Source organism: Peromyscus leucopus, chromosome 12, assembly GCF_004664715.2.
Source record: "Peromyscus leucopus breed LL Stock chromosome 12, UCI_PerLeu_2.1, whole genome shotgun sequence".
NCBI lineage: Eukaryota > Metazoa > Chordata > Mammalia > Rodentia > Cricetidae > Peromyscus > Peromyscus leucopus.
Window position 1 is genome coordinate 53,210,291 of NC_051073.1, and position 25,694 is coordinate 53,235,984.

The following is a 25,694-nucleotide window of genomic DNA, read 5'->3' on the forward strand; positions in this document are numbered from 1 at the left end:
ACCTCTGTATCTTAAAATATTGCCTAGTATTAATTTTTCATCAAGTTGTCATTTTCTCTGACATTTGGTTTTATTAATCAAGGCATTTATCATTAATTTGTAGAAAATATCATAATTAAACCAAATAAAATAAAATCCTTAAAAGGTTAAAATTAGAAAGCAGGTGAATTAGAACTCTGACATTACTCTGTTGACATACAGGAGCTTCTTGGAAGGATGAGAATCAAGTTTTTTCAGTTTGGTGCCTCAGTCTTGGGCTGGATGGTTTTGTAAAATGTTATAAAGATTTGATTTAAAGTTGTCTGACAGTTTTGACATTCAGGTGAAAGTACTGCTGCTGCATTTGGAACAATTTGCATATCCCACTGCTAAATGGAACGTTTGAGGTGTACACTAGTGTAAAGAAATTAAAAACAAGCTATTACACATGCTTAAGTGTATGTATTCACAACCTGATGGTTGGATCACACCACCTCAACCCCCTCCAATTTAATCTGCGATTTACTCTTCTATAATAAATTGCCTTAGCATGTTATTCTCACCCGAAGATCTAATCATGCATGTAAGAAGCGAAGTAATTACAGCCCCCTCTCGTCTAAGAAGCCTCTCAAGCCCTATAGGCTCTTTATATACAATGCAGCAACCCAATCTATTGTAAACTTCCTGTCTGCAATCTGGATTTCTGATTCTGAAGCTATTAAATGTCATCAGAATAGTTTGGACGTCTTCAATGAAAGCATTTTTATCCCTCCTATAGTAAGTTGTAAAGCTATTCCTGGGCATGAATATATTCTTACTTTCTGCTTTTGAGTCAATATGCCTACTTAAAGAAAGGGGAAGGTTTAAAGTAAGAATTCATACTAAGAAAAATAGGAAGCATAACAATTTCTATGTAGAAATAAGTATAATATCAAACAATTAAGATTAAATATTGTGAGATGGCAGAAGTTTTTTCTGTTTTACTTATGATTATAAATTATTTTCAGGTAGAGATTAATTGTTAGAAGTCAATCAAGAAAGAGTTTAAGTAGTAAATCCAAGGCCTTGAAAATAATAAAGCATGTCTACGAAGACAAAACCTATGGGAAAACATCACTGGACATTACCTTCAGCCTTCAGAATCTCAAAGGGCACTTCAAGCACTCCATTCATTTATCTATGAAAAATAAATACTTAGAATTAATAATCATTCAAGAAACCATTTGCATTTATAGTAATGTCTTCATGATTAGCTTTGAAAAGTATGTAGATGACTTCATGAATGCTAATATCTCTAGTTTAAGAAAAAAATTGAAGTTATCAATCATTACAAGTACTGAAAACATGCAGTACAGATTCTTAGCAAAGCATGTCACATTCAATGCAAAGCACTATGTGTACATTTTTGAAAGGTCAGAGTATCAATAGGTTTCTTAAATGACATTAACAATGATTTCTAGTTTTTAATAGTCATATTTCTCCAACTCATTTATTTGCATATTCCTATCTTTTAATTTTATGCTTTTGGATGTGTGTGCAGGTGTATCTTCACATGTGCATATATGTACACATTTGTGTTTGGAGACTGGAGGACAGCCTTTGGTATTATGTTCAGAAATGCCGCCCACCTCCTTTGAGAAGGGTTTCTTACTAACCTAAATTAGGAAAGACTGGCTGGCCAGCAAGGCCCCAGTGACTGTCTTGTCTCTGTCCCCCTAGCACTGGGATTACAAGCACATGCCACGTCTGGCTTTATACAGTTATGCTATGGAACATAGTCAAGTCACTGCACGTGTACTGCAAGCACTTTACTAACTGAACAATCCTTCCTGCCCTGCATATTAATATGTAAACACTATGTGAAGATCTACAATGTATAACAAATTGGCAAGTGAGAACAAGTTATCTAGTATATAAAGGTAAGATACAAATTCTATAAAAATGGTAGATAAAGTTAACATGTTTGCATAAGCACAGATAATTAAAAGGATTGAAAAGTAAAAAGGAGGGAGAGCTATAAGGCAGCAAAGGCAACATGTTCAGTAGAACTTTGTAGCAAGGCTGACCAAGACCTGGGGTAGGAATGGATACACAAGTGGTTGTTTCTTAAAAAAAAAAAAAAAAAAAAAAAATTCTATTCTACTTATCTGTGTGAAATTACGTTTGTATTATATATATATATATATATATATATATATATATAGTGTGTGTGTGTGTGACATATACATACATGTGTATAGAGACTAGAGAACACTAGGAGTCCTATGCTATCACTTTCTGCTTTATTCCCTTGAGACAGAGTCTCTCATTGAATTTAGAGCTGGGTGGATGGCCAGGAATCTCCTTTAATCCTGTCTCTAGCATGTACAGTGCTGAGGGTTACGGTAATAAATGACCATAACCAGCTTTCTTTGTGGGTGCCAGAGATCTGAACTGGGTTCATGCTTATATAACAAGTACCCTTACCTACTGAGCCATCTCCCAAGCACCTAGAGAAGACCCTTTTAGATTCCTTTCCAACCATATGCATTTGGAGAATATAAAATCAAAGCTGAGACAGAAGCAGCAGCAAACAGTATGTTGAGAAGCCTTTGAAAAGCAATTTGATATATTTCACTATAAGAAGATTTAGCCACAAGCAATTCTCTCATTCAAACTTGATCTTAATATTTTATGTCCTTGGAAAGTGATCTTTCTAAATTTGCTATGAAATCTCTATGATGACCTTGATGTCATATTTACTAATAATCTCCACAGAGATTCAGTCATTTAAAGTCTCAAAAGTAGTTTTGCTAATGGAAATGCAATACATAAACATAAGCTAATCCTATAAGCCAGTATATCTACAATGAAAGACCCCTTTTAAAAAGTCTGTGGATTTTAATTGGCTGGATCTTTAATATGCATATGCAACATTATTGCAAACAGAAACAAAGAATCAAGCAATAAACCACAGCAGCAAAATAAAAGACACCTAAGTCTAAGCTGTGCTGACAGACAAATGGCGTCCAGAAAACGAAAAGGACAGTGTCATTACATTGAGGAAACATGACCAATCCCACAATTACTCTGCAGCAGCAAGCCTCAGGGAGCCACTGGAGAACAGCTTCAGGAGCAAGATCAAAACCATTGATAACAGGACAAGAGGATGATCAGGAACAAAAGAGAGAGGAAGATTAGGTTATAAAGTGGCCCAGAAAAAGAGATTAGAGAAATTAATTTGGCCAATACATGATCCATCGTAAGAGTGAGTTTTATTTACTGTTTCTCTCACTCATTAGAGTGGAGCACAACAGGCCAGGCCCTTCGTCTTCTTCACACTATCTTCAGTAGCAAGAACAGTGTCTGCTGGGGTCTAGACGATCAATGAATTTATTGAAGAAAAGAATGAGCAAACTGACCCACCTATGACAACCACTCATGTCTACATCTAGAATACAAAGCAAAGGTCTAGAGCTTGAAGAAGTTACATGTCGTATACTAATTTAAATTCTCCCTTCAGCAAACCCAAGCTCCTATAATACATAGATTACCATTATTATATTGTTCAAAGAAAAGGAAAAAATAAACAAGCAAGCAAATTATTATATTTATGACAGTGAAGTCGAACACCACAAGGTAGCAATGCCGAGAGCTACATGAACTGCTATTTTCATAGGTTTGGAAAAAGAAGTTTCTTACAAGAGGTGACAACAGAAAGACACCTAGGTTGTTAAGTGAAAGAGTAAAAACATATATCTAAGAGTATCCTGGCTGCTGCCAGATTGAATGATGACAAACATTATCTCCCTTAAATACTATGACTAACACACAGCAAGCTGGCTGCTCATTAACTATTATTTTTATATTGCTATTTTTATCAATTGTGGGTTTCTTCAGTAGATAAGCCTGTCGAATGTATTCATTTTTATCTTCTCTGAAGTTCTTTAAATAGTGCCTAACAAGAACTCAATAAACATTTACAGAACTGAAAAGAAGACAACTATTATCACTTAATTAATTAGAAACATAAACAGACTATGAAGATATAAAAAAGTCACCATATTTCATATGCCTGAGTCAATTTAACCAATATCACATAATAATTAATCTTCCCCAGATTTATAAAAAAATAAAGAATAAAAAATGAAAAATATGGTTAGGGCCAGTAAGTCAGGAATCCAAGTAATACAGTTAATCAGAAAAGATAAAATGAAGTTGTCAATATTAAGCCAGTATCCTGCTCATTTAAATACTGTCTGCCTTTATCTGATTAACACAATTTTTCTCTAACACAAGGACTAATATATAACCGTATCTGCTTCACTTATGTATTCACAGCACTAGCTCAGGCTTGCTTATAGCAAATACTTATTTTAAACCCTTTGTTGAACTAATCTAAAGTTATCATGAGCAATCCTGGGTTTTTTTGTTGTTCGTTTGCATCATGGGAACTGAACTTAGGGCCTCACACATGACCTATCACTAAGCTGTATCCCCATCCTTTATTTCACTTCTATTTTTAGACAGAGTGTCACTAAATTGCCCAGGAAGGCCTCGAACTCAGGTACTTTTGCCTTACTCTCCAGGTATCTTGGATTATGGCCCGGCACCACTAAGGCCAGCAACAGTTCTGATCTTAATACAACTAGCCAAAAGATGGATAAATTTTAAATATAGACTTCAATGGAATAAATATCTCAGTTCCATGCAAACGTGTATAAAATAAAGTAGGTTTTTACAAAGACTGAAAAATAATTGAAGAGTAAATAATGGAGTTAGGAGAGCAATGCATTAGCACATGGTAATTATAGCTTATTGATTAAAGGCAGTATTTCCAAAGAATTACAAGGAGAAACAAATTCTCCCTACCAATTATCATGTGGAAATAAAGTTTATATATCTGAATGTAGTAAATAAAAAATCAGTCATCTTTTGAAATATGTATGTATAATCTACTGAACTACATGATGGGGAAAACTTTATAGGCACACAGTAGTATGGAAACAAAATATATCAATTTTGCTACATACATAAGACAAAAACTGCCTTTCAATACTTATTACACATATAGATTTGTTGCAGCTCCCAGCCCACATCTTTTTTCAGTTATCAGAGCGATTACAGAGAATCATGATTGGTAAAAGTGCAGAGAAGAAGTGACTGTGGAGGACCCACTCTCAAATACCACATCCATAAAGCAACACTACACCCAAGGCTTAGGAAACACTGAAACATATGGAGATGAATTCTGAGAGCAAGAGAGACAGCAAGAATAATGCAAATTTTTTTTTCTGGAACTCTTAATAGTTATGGTTGCCCTACATAAAACCTGCAGAAGACTACACCAGTTAACATTCCAGCATGGATGGGGGAACGATTCACAATGCCTAAGACCTAGCTGGGAGCTGCAAGAATGCTAGGCACACTATGGCTACTAAGAGAATTGTCAGGTTTTTTTTTTTTTTTCAGGGACAACTCCCCTGATAGGTTATTCATGTCTAAGTGGCCAGCCCTACAGTCATATGGGCAAGGATGTGGAAGGAGATGAAGAGGGGAAAAGTGGACATGATTAATGTGGATTGCATTCAAGTATAAAAGTCTCAAACTTTTAAAGACACTGAAAAAAATGTTAAGGCAAACTGAGTTCTCCTTTTCTGTAATGGTGGTCTCTCAGGTGGAGGCAATAATTTTGGCTTTGAATATTATTAGTGAGCAACATTAAAGATGGGACAGGCCATATGGTTTACTTCAAGAATTATTAAAATAGTGGCCTAGTCGAGCCCTGTAAGAAGGCTATTAGAAATCATAACAAATCTACTGGGAAGGACTTCTACAGCAATACCAAAATCCATTCCTTTGAGTCAATTAAACTTACTATTTATTAGGCACCATATTTTTTCCAAAGATGGGGAGAAAGTTCAAAGGGCTTATTTACATAACACTGATTTCAAACTCTGAAATCCGATTGACTTTTATTTTTTCTTCCTTGTTCCTTTCAAAACTCCCTTTGTTTTATTGTGCAGTATTACTGTTTGTTTTTATTCTCCAATAGCACAGTTCCTTAAATAAATTCCTAAAAACCAACACACCAACAAATAAATAAATTAAAACTCAACGTCTATAAAGAGTACACAGTCTAACCTGCTTAATTATTAAGAAGTAAACAGAATATACTTCTGAATTATTTATTTAATTGCCTTCAACTAAAAAGTTTTTTAATTTAGGATATGTGTCCTTTCTAAGAAGCCAAAGAATAATTATTGAAAAATATTTAAGTCATTTTAATAATACAAACTCAAACAGATCAAATATGCTTAAATGCTTTCACAAGTACGTAAGTAGAAAAGATTTTTAAGATTTCAAATATTACTAAAATTCCTTTTCCTCCAATTTTCCCTTCTCATATAATTCATTTCACAACAGTGCTGAGCAGATCGAGTACAAGTATTCAGTGCAAATGTTACACTGAACTCATTGATGAAGGTTTTGAAACAATCTTTATAAAACACTCATTTCTAAACATGCTGTAAGAAATACACAATGATAAAACTGGAGAATGTTAAAATAACTTAGGAAATAGAATAAAAATAATGAATAGTAGACAAAATGACCAAATATAACCTGGATGTGCCAGGTTAACAGATTGAAGAATGACTACTTCTGGGCACCAGTAAACACTGATTACCTGGAATGATGGTAAAATCCTAGCTATTTTGGAGAAGAAAAAGGCTAATTTTGGTCTATTCTACTAAAATCTAAAATACACTTGTAGACATGTCTACTTTGGTAATTAGAGTATGTAAATTTACTTTTTCAAAACATATACATTGCCTTCAGAGTTATATCTTACTTAATCATTTGGGGTGAGGAATCATAAGGGAAAATAATTAGAAACCAAAGACATGTTTCTGGAGAAAAGTACACACAAGCATAAAATTGTGTTTAAGATCTCCAAGCTACAGGGACACACATGAAAGCATCTTGCCTTCCATTTTTTCAGAACTCTACATACTTAAGACATAGAGACTGGGCTAACTAAACATGATCCCATAACATCCAAAGGATATTCAAAGTTACCTTTTGAAGATGCTCCTAATGATGAACTATTATCCTAACACTGTCCCCTGTCTTTTACATGTGTGAAAAAGCAATTGTGCTTATGTTGGTCCTGGGTAAATCTTAAATATTCCTCTTTTAGAACAATTGTAACACAAGTTCTTTGAGCTTTAAAAGAAAATGGCACTTTCAAATCACTCCATATTTTATATCTGGCAAAAAAAATAGTTTCCTTATAATTTCATAACTCTCAGAGGGACCAGGATCAGAGAGAAAGGTACCTAGTTGTCATTTTTTAAATCTAAAAATTAAATGATAACAGCAAACACATAAGCATTCTCTTTTTTAAGTTCTGTGCAAGTATGTATTTTTACTCCTTTCAAACTCATAAAAATCTAGGAGGGAGACAATATCATTATTCCCACTTTACTGGTGTAAACAGAGAAGAGAAGTTAAGCAACCAGCTGAAGGAAGCTTCTCTCTCAGGATTCTTACCAAGTCTGACTGCAAAGTCAACTCTTATGGGCCATATATTATACTACATGACAAGTTTCCGATTTTTATGAACTAAAGGGGTTTACAGACTTGCTTTTGTATTTAACACAAGTTCACCTCTTTACCACAATGCAGGAAGCATTCATAACATTTTTCTAGATAAATTATTAGGGGAGTTGTAAATTGTCACCAACCTGGCACCATATTTGGCCACTGACAATTGTATACCATTATAAATTTGTCATACTGCCCCAGATGGAAAAATAAGACACCATCTCAATAAATGTGGAAGCACACAATAAAACCAACCACATAATATCCTTTCTAGAAATTGTTCTGAAGGGACACATTATCAAATGATATACATCCTAAAGCCTGACCAAGGAATACAATAAATATACAATCTTATCATGATAAAAGTTATCTGCTATTACTAATTAGGAGAAAGATACAGAATATAGGGTTTTTCCATTTTTCTAGCCTTAAATAGTGTCAATGAAATAAAATATTAAATTGCATGTTTAGCAAGAGCAGGCAAGTTGTGTCAGGGGTCAATAATGCCAGGATGTAAGAACTTTCTTGGCATATACTTCTCCCTGACAGATTGCTACCAGAGAACAACCAATCCCTAGACCACTATTTGCCTTGAGTGAGTTGGCCTTTTTATACTGAAGCAGATATTTGAAGAGCAGAGGCTGATACCAAAAAATAAATAAATTACATCCTTATGGTTTAGAAGATTTAGCTATAAAATTCATTCTACTTAACTTTCATTGCATTTCTCACTACATATAAATGCAAACAAGCAGATACTAGCAAGCCACAAATATAAATGGGAAAAATGGGGCAGAGTCTGAAAAACCCCAAAAATCAGATACATAGGAAAGAAGGTACAGCAGAAAGTAAAACGGACAGACATAAAAGAACATAACAGGCTGGAGAGATGGCTCAGTGGTTAAGAGCACTAGCTGCTCTTCCAGAGGTCCTGAGTTCAATTCCCAGCACCACATGGTGGCTCACAACCATCTGTAATCAGATCTGATGCCCTCTTCTGGCCTGTGGGCATACATGTTATATACATAATAAATAAATAAATAAATAAATAAATAAATAAATAAATAAATAAATCTTAAAAAAAAAAAAAAGAATGTAACAAAGAATGCTGATCCAGGAGGCAAATCTTCTACATCAGACCTAGTGACATCAAGGGAGTAGATAAGGGTAAGAACTTAGTACTCTTAAGCCAAAAATCTGACTGAGATAAAACTGTAGGTGATGTGTTGAATTAAACCAATTAAATTTTCATTTATATTTTTTCAGGTTTAATAATTTTCTATAGTTGTTCAGGTCAAAAGCCTTGGAATATTTTCTGGTTCACAATGAATTTCTTGACATGTACTCAGTTTTGAGTCTTCCCATCATTTCTGTAATTCTTTTCTTTACAGTCTCCTTCCCTATAGTACCAGAGCATTGACTCAGATCCAGATCTAGCTTTGCTCTCAGCTTTTGCCTTTTTCTTTCACTAATGTAGAGTTCAGTCCTTTTGCTTCTTGGAACATTGATTTGAAAATATCATTTTTCCACACTCTATCCTATCTTTTTACACTCTATATGTAAGTTTGCCTATGTGAAATTGACTTTAGTTGAGACTGGGTTTTGAATGATTTTGAACCACTTCAGTCTGGCCCATTACCAGTCCTAACTTTCTTGTTAAATATTGTCTTAGTCAGGGTTTCAACTGATGACCAAAAACTAGTTGGGGAACATCATGACCAAAGAACTTCTTGGGGAAGAAAAGGTTTAATTGAGCTCATACTCTGGTCACACTACCTACTAAGAAAGTCAAGACAGAAACGCAAAGCAGGACCCTGAAGCCAGGAACTGAAACAGAGGATGTGGAAGAATGTGGTTAGTAAGTGAGGTGCCTATGGCTTACTCAGCCTGTTTTCTTAGACACCCAGGGCCACCTTCCCAGGGGTACTACCATCTGTAATGGGCTGAGCCTTCCCACATCAGTCACTAATTAAGAAAATGCCCCACAAGCTTGCCTGCAAGCCATTATGATGACATTTTCACATCTAAGGTTCCCTCTTCTCCATGAACTTGTGCCAAGTTACAAAAAAACAAAGAAAAGCAATCAGGACAAATGTCAATAGTAACTTTTTAAAATCTATATTCTCATATCCACTCCCCAGCTTTACTGGAATCCCCATTTCTTTTCAATTTTCTTACTCACTTACTACTTTCTGGGTAATAGACTGATTCCATAGGAGGCAAGACCCAGGCAGTGGCTTTATAACTGCTCGTGGGGCCAAAGAACAAGTACGAACAGTGAATTTCCTGAAGGTCTATTTCAATACTTTTTCTTCACTCTTCCCTTATTTTATCTATACTATGCAGGAACTTCTCTTTTATTCGTAATTCATTTACATGTAATTAATTTTGCCACTCTTATCTTAGTTCAGCTACACCAGCATTTCTGTTTATTGACTACTGATCAATTATTTGAAAACCTAGGAAAACATACAAGAAACTAATCTCATGCCTTGTTGCCACTAACATTCTTACACAGCCCAACATGTAAGATCCTGAATTTACACACACACACACACACACACACACACACACACACACACGCACGCACACGCACGCACACACATACACTTTTCCTGTAATTCATGCATGTAATCATCTTTATCAGCCACTCCTGTGGCTTTGAACTTGCTCTTCTAGAAGGCCCTTCATGATCATTCCCTAAAGGGTTCACCATCTCATTATTCATTTTTCAACTCAAACAGCATGACATAACTTTATCCTGCTATATGATTTTCCTGACCTAATTCACTGAAAGTTCCTGACCCAATTTCACTCTCTGCTTTCTAGATTATCACTACCATTTTTTTTAAATTACAAACTTATTCACTGTCTAACTCACTTATTAGAGATGCTATCTGTCTTGTTCATTGCCAATTCACTGGCCCCTAGATGTCATGCCTGGCACATAGTAAGCAGTCAAATACCTGAATAATGAATAAATGAATACATAAAAGTTATTAGGACATTAATATTCAAGTCATAAAAACTTATTAAGCACCTAAAATGCACCAAGTAATTTTTTTAGTTAATCTTAGGTTGATGAATGTTCTGCCCCTAATATAACTACATATGAGAGAAAAGTCCAAGATTAATTTGAGGGAAAAAAAATAGAATGCTATAGAATTAAACCCAAAATGACTTGACATATAAAAAGAACATACATTGTTTCTCTCGATCATCATTCCTTTCGTATTCCCCCACTACACTACTAATATGTCATCATTCTTTTATGATACCAAGAAGAATTGTTGAATGAAATTGAAAGAAGCAGAAACAGTGACAATCATTTCATACCTTTACTGAAAAACCAATAGGTCAATTCCTTCAAAACATGGGTGACTCAGATTGAAACTTAATCCTAAGTGTAGTAATACACAAATCCAGTCTTTCCTTTGTGTAACACATAGATATGTTACTTTCACCCAGACATTATTATGATTCAAATGCTTCAACAGCGTGAAAAGTAATTCTACTACACCATGAAATAGCAACCTTTGTCTGTAAGAGGCCAAATAACAATTTTAGGCTTTTCAGGTCATAAAGTTTCCTTCTCAGCTATTCAACTGCCATGATAGTCTAAATTTAGCAAAGGAGTAAAGACACAAATAAATGAGCGTGGCTGTATCCTACTATAAAAACAAGAAATGGGAAGATCTCTAGACACGTACAGTGAACCTACCGGTGAGTAATCCAGAATAGAAACAGAAGGTTTTACAATCATGTTCTGTCTTATAGACACTGCTTTTATATTAAATATAAATATTTCATATTTATTATATATATATATATAGGAGATAGAGAAAATTATGCAGTACATGAATTCCTAAAGGTACCTTTGTATCTGCCACCTAATCCAGCAATAAATTTATTAATTGGTAATTTTCTACTATCCATTCTACCTACAGCCTCTGCAGTGAATGCCACTGTCCATCAGTCAGCTTTCATGAAGATTCCAACCCACACATTCAGATTAACCAATAAACTGCACTCTACATTCTGTCATACAATTTGGTTTTATCTGTGCTACTTACATAAATCTCTCAACTACAAAGTGTCAAAATATGTTTTTTTTAGCTTCAACTAAGGTCTTGCAGAAATGCCAAAGCTGTAACATCTAAATGTAAAGTTTACCATTAAGTTACATCAGCATGTCATACAATGGCATCTTTTAAAATAAAATGAGAAAAACATAAAGTAAAAATTTGGATAGTATAAAAGTCTGCTTCAGTTGAATTCTGTATTCAGTTAAAAAAAAAAAAAAAAAAAAAACACTTGAGAATCATAGTAAAAGTAAACCTTGAGATGTTTGAAATATCCATTCTAAATAATGGGAACATTTAGGTAATTGTCTGTTCAAAACAAGGATCAAGCTTTTTGAGGTCATAAAATGCTTGACCTTCCCAGGTATGATGAATGCACAAAGCTTACCACTAAATTACACAATAGATGGTAAGAATGTTGAATCTATCTGGAAAATAACATTTTCAAAAGCTCCATACACTAACTGATTCATTAAAGAAATAATTAGAGAGACGATTTTCCCTAATATGAAGGAGAATAAAAAAATGTTGTGATATTTGCAAAGAGGATGAAGTGTTCGCATCTCACTGTGTGACTTGAATGATGTTATTAGCTATGCTCTTGCTATGGGTATTCATCATGATGAAGAAATGCATTTCTCAAAGAATACAGCCTCGCTGATCCTGGGTTCCTGATAATATCCGATGATACAACAGGAGCTTTCACACACAATCAAACTGACAGTCATTTACTATGCACTCAGAAAGGCCAAAAGTAGAGCACAAATCATAAAGTGCCAAAATAAGGCTAAGTGCAAACCTCTCAACTTCACTCCAGTATCAGCAAATAGCACCCATTTACATGTAAAAAACAAAAAACGCCATATGCCATGAGCTAAAGGGGACAGTAGAAAGGGATTGGAGTGGTTTATCTGCCTCAGCTCCAGCTCATCTGCCTCACTGAAAAGATTAAAAAGATAAAACTAACTTTGCTGAAGAGTTGAGTCCTCTTGGTACAGTCTGTCTAACACCAAAAGCTCTATACTCTCTCTTTCTCTCTCCTAAACTGTACTCTCTCTCCTAAACTGCTCAAGCTCACTCTCACTTTCTCTCTCTCTCTCCACCTCCCTCCCTCCTTCCCATTTTCCATCTTTCCCCTTTTCTCCCTCTTAGTGTACACACACACACACACACACACACACACACACACACACACACACACACACACACACACACAGACCAGGCATAATGTTATCAGTTAACGTGAATGACATTATTCTTAGAAAAAATACATATGATCACTGGCAAGACAATACAGAAACAAGTATGTCAACCAGTAAAAAATGAGGGTAACAGGATTCAAATGAAGTGCCAAGTGCATAAATCAGATACATTTTCTAAAAGACAGTAACTATAAGAAATCCTAAAAATTAGCATAAAGGTCTTGATGAAACTAACAGAAGTAAGGACAGGCTGGCTCCATAGATATAGCTGTTTCTCGGTTTCCTTTCAAATGCAGAGATGTTCAGTATAATTTTGCTAACAAAAGTGAACCAAGAATGAAAGATTTACAAAAGGGTCTTAGAAAGGAACAGAGTCAGACTGAGGGCTTGATGGCTTCTGAAGGCACCACGTCCACATATCCCCAGATAACTGACATGATATACAGAGCAACAAAGCCTGAAGCCACTGAAAGGTTAGTAGATTACCACCCATAAGCTTTAATTTAGAAAAGTCTACAAAACAGTCTGAAAATACTGCAGAAAGTTACAGGTGGCCTTAAGGCTGTGGTTAGCACTCATGTGAACTATAAAAGCAAGTAACATGTCAGAGGGACCTTACAAATCACCATTAGAACACTATTTAGAACAGAAGTCCCAAGGATAATATCAAACATCAAAACTTTTTTTTTTTTGCTTAGTAAATAGAGGGTGATATTGTGTTAAAGAGTTGAAGGAAATGTTTAACCACATTACAAGGGTTTTCAAGAAACCATCTTCACTAGAAAATGAGCCCTGCATAAAAGATATTCAGGAATTTGCCTGCAGAAGGATCACTGCTAAATTCAAGACCAACCTAGAATACATAGCAAGTTCCATGTCTGCCTCTTCTATAATAGCAAGAACAGACTAAAAATTAAAAACAAAACTAGCTACAAGTACCTTCAAATTTAAGTATAAAATCATCAATTTATCAAAATAAGAAAAAAATATAAGTATTAATAAAAGACATGCAATAGACAAGAAAATATGTTTGCGACATAGGTAACAAATGAAATCTTTATATTCAGACTACATAATGACTGAAAATAAAGAATATGCATTATAATCTTAAAAAATGCTCAAAATAATTAAGATATTGGTGGAAATTAAACTTGATTAGTGAAAGAATTTAAAGAGATTTTAATCATTAAAGAAATAAAATTGAAGTACAAAATATACTTTTATTCCCATTTCTTTCCCCCCAAATTTAAAGATCTGCCAATATCTACTGCTTGAGAGAGAATGAAACAAGGGGAGCTGGGACACATTTAGAGAGTGATTTCCATTCAATTTTAAAGTTTAAACTCATCAATTCAAATACAGTAGCTTTCCTCCATGTACACAAAGGAATGTTTATAATACTAACTGTAATAACAACACTAAAAAGAGGGTCATGAAATGAAGGTGGGAAGAGGAAGAAAGGAAAGTGGGGAGACAGTGGAGAAGACAGAGGAAGGGATGGGAAGGGACAGGAGAGGAGAGGATTTTAACATCCATCAATGTAACTGGAAAACTACAGTTCAACCGCACAGCAGAATCTCTAGCAGCTAAATGCTGAAGTCTGTATGTACGAACTGAAAATTGTGAATGATTATAATACCAAATAAACTCAAATATGTTACTGAAAGCACCAGCTTCTCAGTCACAGAGCACACCTGTTGTCTTTCTCTTAGCAAGAGTTCTCACATCATTTATAAAATAGGTGATTCTAAGCAACTGAATTTCAGTCTGAACAATATGGCTATAAAATATTATTTTCAGTGGGGAAATACCTGGGAAACAGAGTTTTAGTCTAGACTGGCTTCACTGCCATTCCCAGGTCAACTAAGGTTACACAGTAAGACCATGTCTAAAAAAATAAAATTACCATTTTCACTTTATATGACTATCCTTAAGGAACATATTATTGGGATGAATGCTTATTAAGCACTGGAAATTTTCTTATATTTGAAATCAGATTGAAAATTACCAACCTTATTTCCCATCTGGTTGATTTTTCACAGAGTACCTGCTTCCTGTGACACCAATGTGGAAATTTAGCCCTGAGTTTTCAAAGCTTTATGTAGGGCACTACTTTTAGCACACCACTCCAAATCCCAGGACATGAGGTTACTGTTAGATCTGCTTCCACTGTTACCATTTAGAATCATTAGACTATTCACCTGGTGTAAATTAACATTTAAGGGGAAAAAAGTCAGTGAAAAAAAACTTGTTTCACAACAACCTAATGCTAGACCTCAAGAAATAAGAAAACAAGTACAGAATCCATGTAACATTAGCAAAGAAAAGAAACAATAAAGATCAGAGTATAAATAAGAAAACAAAATATAAAACAAATAAGATATTTAGGCAGTACTTTTTTTTAAAAGGTAAAGAAAGCCAAACTGATAAGGTCTTATCTAGATTAAGAAAAAGAAAGAACTCAAGTACACCAGAGACAAAAAGAAAAAGATCACAACTCACTCCACACAATGCTTGTCATTATTTTTCTTTTTGGAAATGTTTCAAAAGTATAAAAAGACAGAATTATTATGATAAATATCAAATACATATCACTCATATTTTTAAATGTTAGCATTTGGCATACCTTAAGATTTTTTATAGAACTTTCTATGTAAAACAGTCCCCTACTGTTTCCATTTCCATCATTTTCCCCCTGGAAACAACCAATTTCTTCAGGTTAATATGTATGCTTTCAGTCCACATTTTGATTATCTTTATTTTGTTTATGAATGTAGATACATACATGTCTATAAATACTTCATGCAGTTTTGTATACTAGAAATTTATATAAACATGTCTCCCTACACTCTAAAGTTTCAACTCCATATTCCTGGGAGCTCCAGAAGCAAGTGCCACAGAAAGCACACAGGAGTGTCGAGAATTATTTAAAGTTTTAAGGGAAAACATAGTAATATAAAACATTTTCAGACAGATGGATCTTTAGAGATCATTATAAAGCAAATACACACCAACAAACTTCATAGCCTAGATGAATGAGCAAATTCCTCTTCATAGCCATGTTACCAGATTAAGCCATGGAGAAACAGAATCTGAACAATCAACGACAAACACGAACTTTGAGTCAGTAACAAGAAAAGCCTAGTCCTGGATACGTTCCCTACTAGTTCTGTCTTTCTTAAACAGAAAGGAGTTTCCAATCTGGATGTCAGTTTGTAACTCTCATTAACACGGGCCCAACTATCCCTACTAGTTCCTAAATGTCTTTATAATATGATATACAGACAAAATTTGGAGGTCTTTAGTTAAGAGCTATGTTACAAATAACAAAAACACCAAAAATATCAAATAAACAAACAAACCAAAAATTAAGAGATAACTGATACTATTGTGATTGAATAAAAATGGAAGAATCATCCTCAACTCTAAATTAACTGGCTTTTACTAGTGTATGTTTAATCTACTTAATGTATAATTCAGAGCTCTTTTAATGACCTAGACTATTTTGTTTAATTTAATAAAATGGACTTGCTGAATGCTCAATCTCTTTTTTTGCACGTATCTCCCAGTGTCTGATAACTACTAACCTGATCTTCACTTCTGTGATAAACAGGGTCATATCTCACTTGTTAGTGTTATCGTGGGCTGCTTGTCTTTCTGCACATGACTTATTTAGTATATATTTTCTAGGTCCATTTACAGAAATTACAGAATTCCATGTTTTTAAATGTCTGAATACTATTCCATTTTGTGCATATACTACACTTTTTTTATTGATCTGTCTACTGATTGGCTATAGCACAGGAGAATTTATAGATGCTACAGTGATAGGAAACATTGGTATTCTATGGCACAGCAGGGTTAATATAATCAACAATAATGCTATACATATCTCAAGACAGTTAGAAGAGATAAATTTGAATGTGTTCACTATAAGAAATGATAAGTTTAAGATGGTATATCTGCTAATTATCTTGAGTTGATCACTGAGATGTCATGAAACATGACATTATAGCTCATAAAGTTATACAGTCATCCATCTGTCAAAAATGTACAAAATGAACATATCAAAAATGCCATCTCACAGAGAGAATGAACATGTAATATTCATTTGATAACTTCTACTTAACCTCAATAGTGTGTGGTTACTGAACGCTTTTTATTAAAGCTTACTCTTGTAAAGGTGTACAAGTTTTATTTCTAAACACTATATTTATAGTGAGTCTAAGGGAACACATCTGAATATACACAATATAATCTAGAATGTTAACTACAGCATATTATCTATTTATATTTTAAATGCATAATCAAAAATATACATTAGCAGATCATTGTGTTAACAAAATCAGGTATTTTTTGTAGTACTCTAGTACCCCAAAAGTATTTAACAGAACATTTAAAGGAAAAACTATAATATTGAAAGTAGTGTCATTCTTAGTTTTGTAGACTGACAATTTCCCAATGGAGTACTCTTTGAGTCTAGTTCACCATAACTGAACAATAACCTTTCTGTTTCACAATACTTAAAAAAACAAAACAAAACAAAACAAACAAACAAACAAAAAACCTCAACATGTTTTATTTTCCTTGCAGACTGGCTAAATTCCAAAAGAAAAAAAAACTGTCATGTTGGGATTTTTCAGGATTGAAGTTTGTGGAGAATATTGAAAAGAAGACAACATGTTTGAAATAACTTTACCTTCTGTGGAACTAATAACCCATTATTCCTAGTTAAGTGTCACTAAAGATCATAGTGCCAAAAGTGCTGGATCCAAATCTTATACACATGTAAACTGTTCCCAAATATACACTACAGTTGTGTATTTGTAAAGAAAAATATAATTTCTATTGTTAGTTCATTAGACAATTCTGAAAGTTGGCAAATGCTTTGACTTCAGTCCTGAAAGCCCTGGCACTGGCCACACTAGCCACTTTCTGTAGTAAAAAATATCTGTGTTGGTCCCATCACTGGGAAACACAGGTCAATATTTAGGTGAGCTACCATAATCTTTCATCTGGACACTCAATTATTACTGGGGAAATAAAATGAACCAAAGGGACATTCCCTAATCCCAATGTCACCATACGCGCGCGCACACACACACACACACACACACACCCCTACATACATGATACCTTACAAAATAGCACTATTATGGTAATCATCTGGAGAAATGTTTTATATTCTTTAACACTCATTAAAAAATAATCATTAATTTTGTTGCTCAGCATAACTAGATAGTAAATCCTATTTCTGAAGACATTCTACACTCCAGGTGTAGGTTATAAGGAAATCAATGCTGAACTGACCAGGAACTCACCATGAAGACTAACTTTTATTATGTAGACAAGATTGTTTATGGGGTAACCAACTGCTTTTTTATTTTTAAACTGGTTTAGAGTCCTAAGTCACAGGAGGGAATTTCTTTTCTGGTATTGTTAATGTGGTCAAAGATAACGGCTAGAGAATTCATAGGCCAAAAAGAGAAAGAAAAGATTATTTTCTAAATGGTAATGGTGTCAAATTGCCTTCTAAACATCTATGTTTACATCTATGCTGCTTTGCACTGTGGCCAGAGAAGCTTTTTATTTGCAGAAGGTAGTTCAAATTGATGAGAGTAAGTGACTGGGGGCTCATATGTATATGGAACTTCTACTACAACCCACCTCTTCCAAGGCTCAGGGGATAATAGCTCCTAAGAAGAGGCAGTAAGAAAGAGCAGAAGGGTGGGGAGAAAAGCTGTGAAATCCTGTCTTCTGAACATGACTACTGCAGCAGTCTACACAAGACCTGCATAAGTTCAAACCAGCAGGAAATTTCCAGCAGGAAAAGGGAAAGGGCACTCAATGTCCAGCCTCTAGCTGAGACGCTACTGTGTGGAAGTCCGCTGGAGTCCAGCTCTGAACTGCTCCCACCTTACGAAGGGTCTTTGGGTGGAGGAGAATGGAATGAGGAAATATTAGGTAGAAAGATAGACTTAGACGATAAGAAAGAAAGAGACACAGGATAGCTTTGAGAGGGCCCTAGGTAATTACCCAGTCACTGCTCAGAGCTTTAGTCAAAAGAACTTTCTGTAATATGCCCAGGGGAGAAGGAAAAGACATTCCCCTCTGAAAGATCAAAGTGCACCTTACAGCCAAGTGTAGACCCTTCCAAACACCTGGTAAAACATGCCCGTGGCCAAATTATCCTATTATTCAGTTCTGCTCGGTAAAGCATGCTCAGATTCTCTGACCTTGAGTTAGGTCTCACCAGATAGCCTTGGTGGGTCTCCACATTACTGTCAACTGTTGGTTGCTGAGGAAAAGTGCTCGTCATTGAAAAGCTGAATATGACTCATTGGTGACACCACTCTCATGTTTATATGGACATTTGGTGGGTTATTCAAATAAAGAGGATATGACTTTGGAAGGAAGATATGTTGGAAAGAGCCTGAGCAAAGTTGGAAGGAGGAATTGTGTGTGTGTGTGTGTGTGTGTGTGTGTGTGTGTGTAAGAAGTTGATCAAGATACATTGTACACTTGCAGAAGAATTTCAAATAATAAAAAAATTTGTCAAGGATGTACAGCAAGGGGAATACTCCTCCATTGCCGGTGGAAGTGCAAACTTGTACAGCCACTTTGGAAACCAGTGTGGCGGTTTCTTGGTTTCTCAGAAAACTGGGACTCAACCTACCACAAGACCCAGCTATCCTATTCTTGGGCATATACCCAAAGGATGCTCAATCATATCAAAAGGACACTTGCTCAACTATGTTCATAGCAGCTATATATGTAATAGCCAGAACCTGAAAACAACCTAGAAGTTCCTCAGCTGAGGAATAGATAAAGAAAATGTGGTACATTTATACAATGGAGTATTACTCAGCTGTCAAAAACAAGGACATCAGAAAATTGGAAGGCAAATAGATGGAACTAGAAAAAAATTATCCTGAATATGGTAACCCAGACCAGAAAGACAAACATGGTATGTACTCACTCACTCATAAGTGGATAATAGTTGTAAAATAAAGGATAACTATGCTACAATCTACAGATCCAGAGAGACTAGGTAACAAGGAGGGTTCAGGGGGGGATGCCTGGATCTCCCTGGGAAGGGGAAATAGATGTTTCTTGAGTGGATTGAGGGCAGGTGGGGATGGGAATATTGAACAATCAGGTTGTGTGTGGAGGGACACAGAGGAGGTAAACACTGAAATAGTCTACTGGAAAGGGGGTGCATTTTGGGGTCAGGTAAAAACATAGTACAAGGGAATCTTCCAGGAATCTATAAAGATGACCCCAGCTAAGACTCCTAGCAATCAATAGTTGATATGTAGCCTGAACTGGTCATCTCCTGCGACCAGATTGGTGCCTAGCACAATTGTAATAGGAAAGGCTTCATCCACCAACTGATGGAAAGAGATCCAGACCCATAGACAAACATTAGGCAGAGTTCAGGGAATTCCATAGAAAATAGGGAGGAAGGATTGTAGGGGCCAGAGGGGTCAAGGAAACCACAAGTAAAGTCACAGAATCAACTAATCTGGACTGATAGGGGCTCACAGAGACTGAACCAACAACCAGGGAGCCTACATGGGACTGACCTAGTCACTCTGCATATATGTTACAGTTGTGTAACTTGGTCCTCTTGGGGGACTCCTAACAGTGGGAACAGGGGCTATCTCTGACCCTTTTACTGGCTTTTGGGACCCTATTCCTCATATTGGATCACCTTGCCCAGCCTAAATACAAGGGGAGGTGCTTAGTGTTACTAAAACTTGATATACCATGTTCTGTTGATATCCATGGGAAGCTTGCCCTTCTCTGAATAGAAAGAGGAGGACTGGAGGGAGGGGGCAGAAAGGAAGTGTAGAGGGGATTAGCAGGAGAGGAGGGAGGGGAAACTGTGGCCGGGATATAAAATAAATGAATAAATAAACAAATAATAATAAATAATAAATTTATTTATAAAAAAAGAATCTGGATGCCTCATAAGGGATATTTAGCTTCCAACTCTGCTTCAAACTGCATTTAAGAAAGAGCAACTAACCAGATTGCAGAGTTAGACTGCCTGGATGTGTTTTGCCCTTCAACCCTCCCAGCAAAGAGCTACAACTTCATTTCCATTCCTACTGGCTGATTCTTGAACATTCTACTTGCATATGCTTTTCTATCAGCTTGACTGTTCTTCACTGGCATTTCCTCTGGTCTTTTTCCTATTTTTGGTAGGACATTTTATTTCTCCTCTAATTGTTTCTAACTTCTTTTTCATTGTTTCTTACTTAGAGGCTTTTTTCTAAGGTATCTTCATAGTTTCATAGAGCCACACTGACTGTTGTTTGGTGTAGGTCTACCTTGAGGAATGTACTTCACTTTGTTGCCATTTTGGTCCTCAAACACCATCCACCTGCATTTGGTATGTACCCAGGTTTTTATCTCACCTTCTTCCAAATTGCCTTTTGCCCTTATTCCATTAATAATGTAACATAACTTTTATATGAAACAAATGATCTCAGGCACATCAAAAAATAGAAGAATGAATGAGATATCCAATTCTCCATGGCTCTAGAGACTATTTCATATAGTTAGCATAGAGACTATTTCAATTTCTATTCATTCTATAGTTTGTTTTTACTGTATCCACAACAGAAACATATACAGCTTAGAATCTAAGCACAGACAGTAGGAAGTACTCCAGAAAACTCTGTACTATATCATTTCATTACTAAATATCAGGCAACCTGCACTCTAATTTTATTGACAATATTGTAACTTCATTTGAGACCTGTAATGGTTAGTTTGTCAGGTTGGCATGACCTAGAATCACATGGTAATATTATCAATGAGAGACTGTATCAGGCTGACCTATGGGACTGTGGGGGTTGTCTTGATTTTTTAACTGATATGAGAAAACCATTACAAAAGTGGACAGCACCATTCGCTGGTACTTGCTGAGCACCAAGCAAGTATGTATGCATTTGTTTCTCTCTGCTCTTGATTGTTGGTATGATGATTTAAGTTCTTGACTTTCCTGCTATTACAGACTGTGAGCTAAAGTAAATACTTTATCCCCTAAGTTTCTTTTTGTCACAGTATTTTATCACAGCAACAGAAACAAAAGTAGGGTAATGCCCCAAATTTTCTTTTTACATAAAATATAATCCTTCAATATGATTGAAAACAATTTCTTAGCAAGCTATTTAGGTTCAAAATTAGTCCTCTTAAATTGTTCTGTCAAGCCGGGCGGTGGTGGTGCACGCCTTTAATCCCAGCACTCGGGAGGCAGAGCCAGGTGGATCTCTGTGAGTTCGAGGCCAGCCTGGGCTACCAAGTGAGTTCCAGGAAAGGCGCAAAGCTACACAGAGAAACCCTGTCTCGAAAAACCAAAAAAAATTAAAAAAAATAAAAAATAAAAAATAAAAAAAATAAAAATTGTTCTGTCAAGGAGAGTAGATGTAAACTTCTGTCTAAACAGATAAGGATAACAAAACCATTGAAAAATTAGATTTTTCTTTTGTAGTAGTACTTAAAAGCATTTAATCAGACTTGGTGTTATATAGTACCAAACTACTCAAATATGAGCTAACTATAATTTGACCCAAGTTACAAAGACCAAAAAAGAAGAAAAGAAACTCACACAATCTGGAGAGGAGAAAAGTTATCACTATATTAAAATTGTCAAGCAACTTCTAAAGTAGATCAATTGCTTTCATAATACTCTCAGAACAAAATGTTCTCTGAGAGCAGATCTGATAGGAAGAGCCAAAAAATTGGAAAACATTCACTACCAATTTACTGCAGTCACCCGTAAACTATTACAAGAACATTATGTATCAGGGTTCAAGCCAGCAAGTTATTAAGGCAGGCTGCCCTGATGTCTCTTCATTTTGCTTTAATGCCACCAAAGTATTAATAAGTCTTAAGAGGCTTATAGTTACATCGAAGTGATCTTATCATGTAATCAATTTTTTAAATATTCAAGAGTTTTAAGGTGAGTTCTGTTTCTTTTTTGTTTCTTCCCAGTCAATGTCACTTCACTTTCACAAATGTCATCATTTTTTTTTTTGTTTTTCTTGTCCAAATCATGTTTTCATCTTGGAAAAATATCAATCTAAATGGTGCTAATTGCAGTAGTTAATGAGTGCCAAGACATCTAGCACCCTTGGCCTCACTGCCACTTCATGTGTCTCTGCTCATGTGGAGAATAAAGAACAAAAGATGCAAAGGATAATCTTTAAAAAAGTGAGATGCTTATATATATAATATATATATATATATATATATATATATAATTATTTTGTCTGTTTGCTTTTCATAAACTTTGAGGACATACAATCTTGTTAAAATTATTTTATTTATACACCCTGGTTAGTGTTGACTTTTGAAAACTCTATAACACAGTCTCTCCCTCTCATTTAAAGGACAGGAATGGTACACTAATAAACCCCCTGATTTATACTTTTAGTTCATCAGCCACTACTTTCTATTGCTGGAAGAAATTCCTGGCAACTGAAACATCTTTTTATCTCCATTAGTGAAACATATTAGTAGAAATAAACTTCATACAAAATAACAAGTCCTTCAAATTTTTGTATAAGTGGACCAATAATTATTTACTTTTTGATTGATAACATTTAAAGAAAATCCTAAAACAAAAAGTTTAGTAATAAACAGAATTTAATTGGGGTAAAATTATTGGGTTACATGTCACTGAACTAAATATACATGTGCATATACAATCCAAGATAGATGAATGGTAAATAGATTAAACATATGTAGATAGAGTGGTGGAGAGACAGACAGATAGATAATACCTTTCCAATTTAGAATGATAATATCCATAAGCTGTACTTTATTATCAATGTATTCCCAAATTCCAGCAAAATATATCGAACATGATATTTATTCACCACATATATGTTAAAGAATTTACAAATTAAACATAATATAAATTCAATGGTTCAAAAATGAGGGTCCTTATTATGGAAGTAATCATGGGAAGCACTAGTGAGAATGTGTTTTTGTACTTCCTCAACAGGTATTTCAATTTACATTGAATATTTCCATGATGTATATTACACTGTATTTGTACTTTTTGACCCACTGGAATGAAAGCTACCATATCAAAGTATTAATTTTTTATCATGTTTCTTGAGAACTATGTGTACTACTCAGTCAAAAAATGATTTTATTTATCTATCCGGTTGTGAGAATATGTTACGTTTAATGAAACACAAACCCCGCCTTATTTTCACTTCCCACAGTTTGTCTTGAATAGAAGATCTATAATATCATCGTTTCATGATTGTTTTCTGCAACTCTCCCATGTAACTTGTCACATTTCAATCAAGTTTCCATTAAAATAATAAGCAAGTAGACCTACCGGATAGAGCTTACTGGACATCTGCGAGCCATCACACGGCATAATCAAAAGGGGATAACAATTAGCCTCTCCTACTCTTCTCATGCAGTTTTCTAAATTAGAACTACCAGAAATTATGTCATTCAAAGATCCAACAGGGTTTTACTAGAATATCTTTTTCCATCTCTAGCTCTTATATGATGACAAAAAATTTTTAAGTCTGCAAGTGTGACAGTACAATGAAAAGCTTGTTTTGTCTTCTCTTGTCTTGTTTTGTTTTGCCAAGAATCCATGACATGATGCTTAAGTCAATATTTTAATGAGAAAAAAATCAAATGAGAAGCAAAAACAAAAAAGGCACAAACCAGAAATGACACTAGGAATGAAATGGCAGGTTCGTTTTTCATGAACAGACACTTGGAGTCTTGGAGTAGCTCTCCACTAAAACACCAGACTGTGAGTTCCACAGTAGCACCTTTCTCCATTGCTGCTGTTTCTGAGCAGACAAGAAGCTAGGAAACCACAAGTACCTATTCATGGAATCAATGCACACAATCATGTAACAGTTAGACCTGGGACCTAAGCAAAACAAGAAGTTTCAATAGTGGCAACATTCTCTGTCCTCCACTTCTGAGCTTTTCTAACCAATGGCCACAGATAAAAGGAAGTAGTAATCTACATGTTTCACAAGAAATCTCTTCTCAGGATCCAGAACTTTAAAAAATATACATGGGGCTTGAAGATACAGCTCAGTGGTAGAATGTTTGCATAGTACACACAGAACCCTAGGTTCAATCCGCAGCATTGAACCTTTAGCCTATAATTTAGAGAAAATTGTACCAAAATGTATGACAATCTTACTGCTGTGGGAGAAATACTCAAAAAAAATTACCAGCCCCCCCCCCCCATTTCTTGACCAGGGAAGATAAACGATCAACAGTTTCTTTTTAGTGGAAGAAACCTTTGAAAAATAAAGTCATAATATTTTGTCAAACCTCATTTCTTTTACTAATAAATAGGCATTTAGTAGAATGAAAACAAAACAGAAAAGAAACTATACACACATATGGCCTACACTTCAAGTCCTGAACCAATACTCTGAGGCAAAACCTAATCTTTTTAATAGGTTCTTCTTCACTGCCTGAAAGGAGGTGAGGAATTAAGGTGAGGAGAGACAGGTAAACACAAAAACTGAGTTCCTGTGCTGCCTGATTATGACAACTTCCACTTTTAATCTGAGGTAGGAAAACCGTGAAAGAGATTGAGATTGAGAAATGTAAACATAGATTAATATGACTTAGACATTTCAACTGAGATAACTACATAAGAATATATAGGACAACATATATAGCATGCAAAATGGTATGTGAAAAATTATAAAAACCTAATCTAAGAATGAAGTAAATTGAAGAAAAATAGAAATAGTCCAATTGAAAATGGTGAAGCATCAGTCACAGAAAACAAAAAACATTACAAACGATAATTATCTTTATCTCATAC

The 25,694-nt window shown here is 35.0% G+C and overlaps 1 protein-coding gene across 8 annotated transcripts in view; it reads right to left on the reverse strand.

The window, feature by feature from the left end:
* Positions 1-25,694, reverse strand: part of Zbtb20 (zinc finger and BTB domain containing 20) — a 747,261-nt gene that overhangs the window by 607,854 nt on the left and 113,713 nt on the right. For 7 of the 8 annotated variants that reach the window (XM_028872130.1, XM_028872128.1, XM_028872106.2 and 4 more), the window contains exon 2: positions 1,107-1,156. The gene's annotated coding sequence lies outside the window, so the exon portion shown is untranslated. Of the gene's footprint in view, positions 1-1,106; positions 1,157-2,445; positions 6,164-25,694 lie in introns of those variants that run through there. The other variant, XM_028872110.2, reaches the window with a different exon arrangement.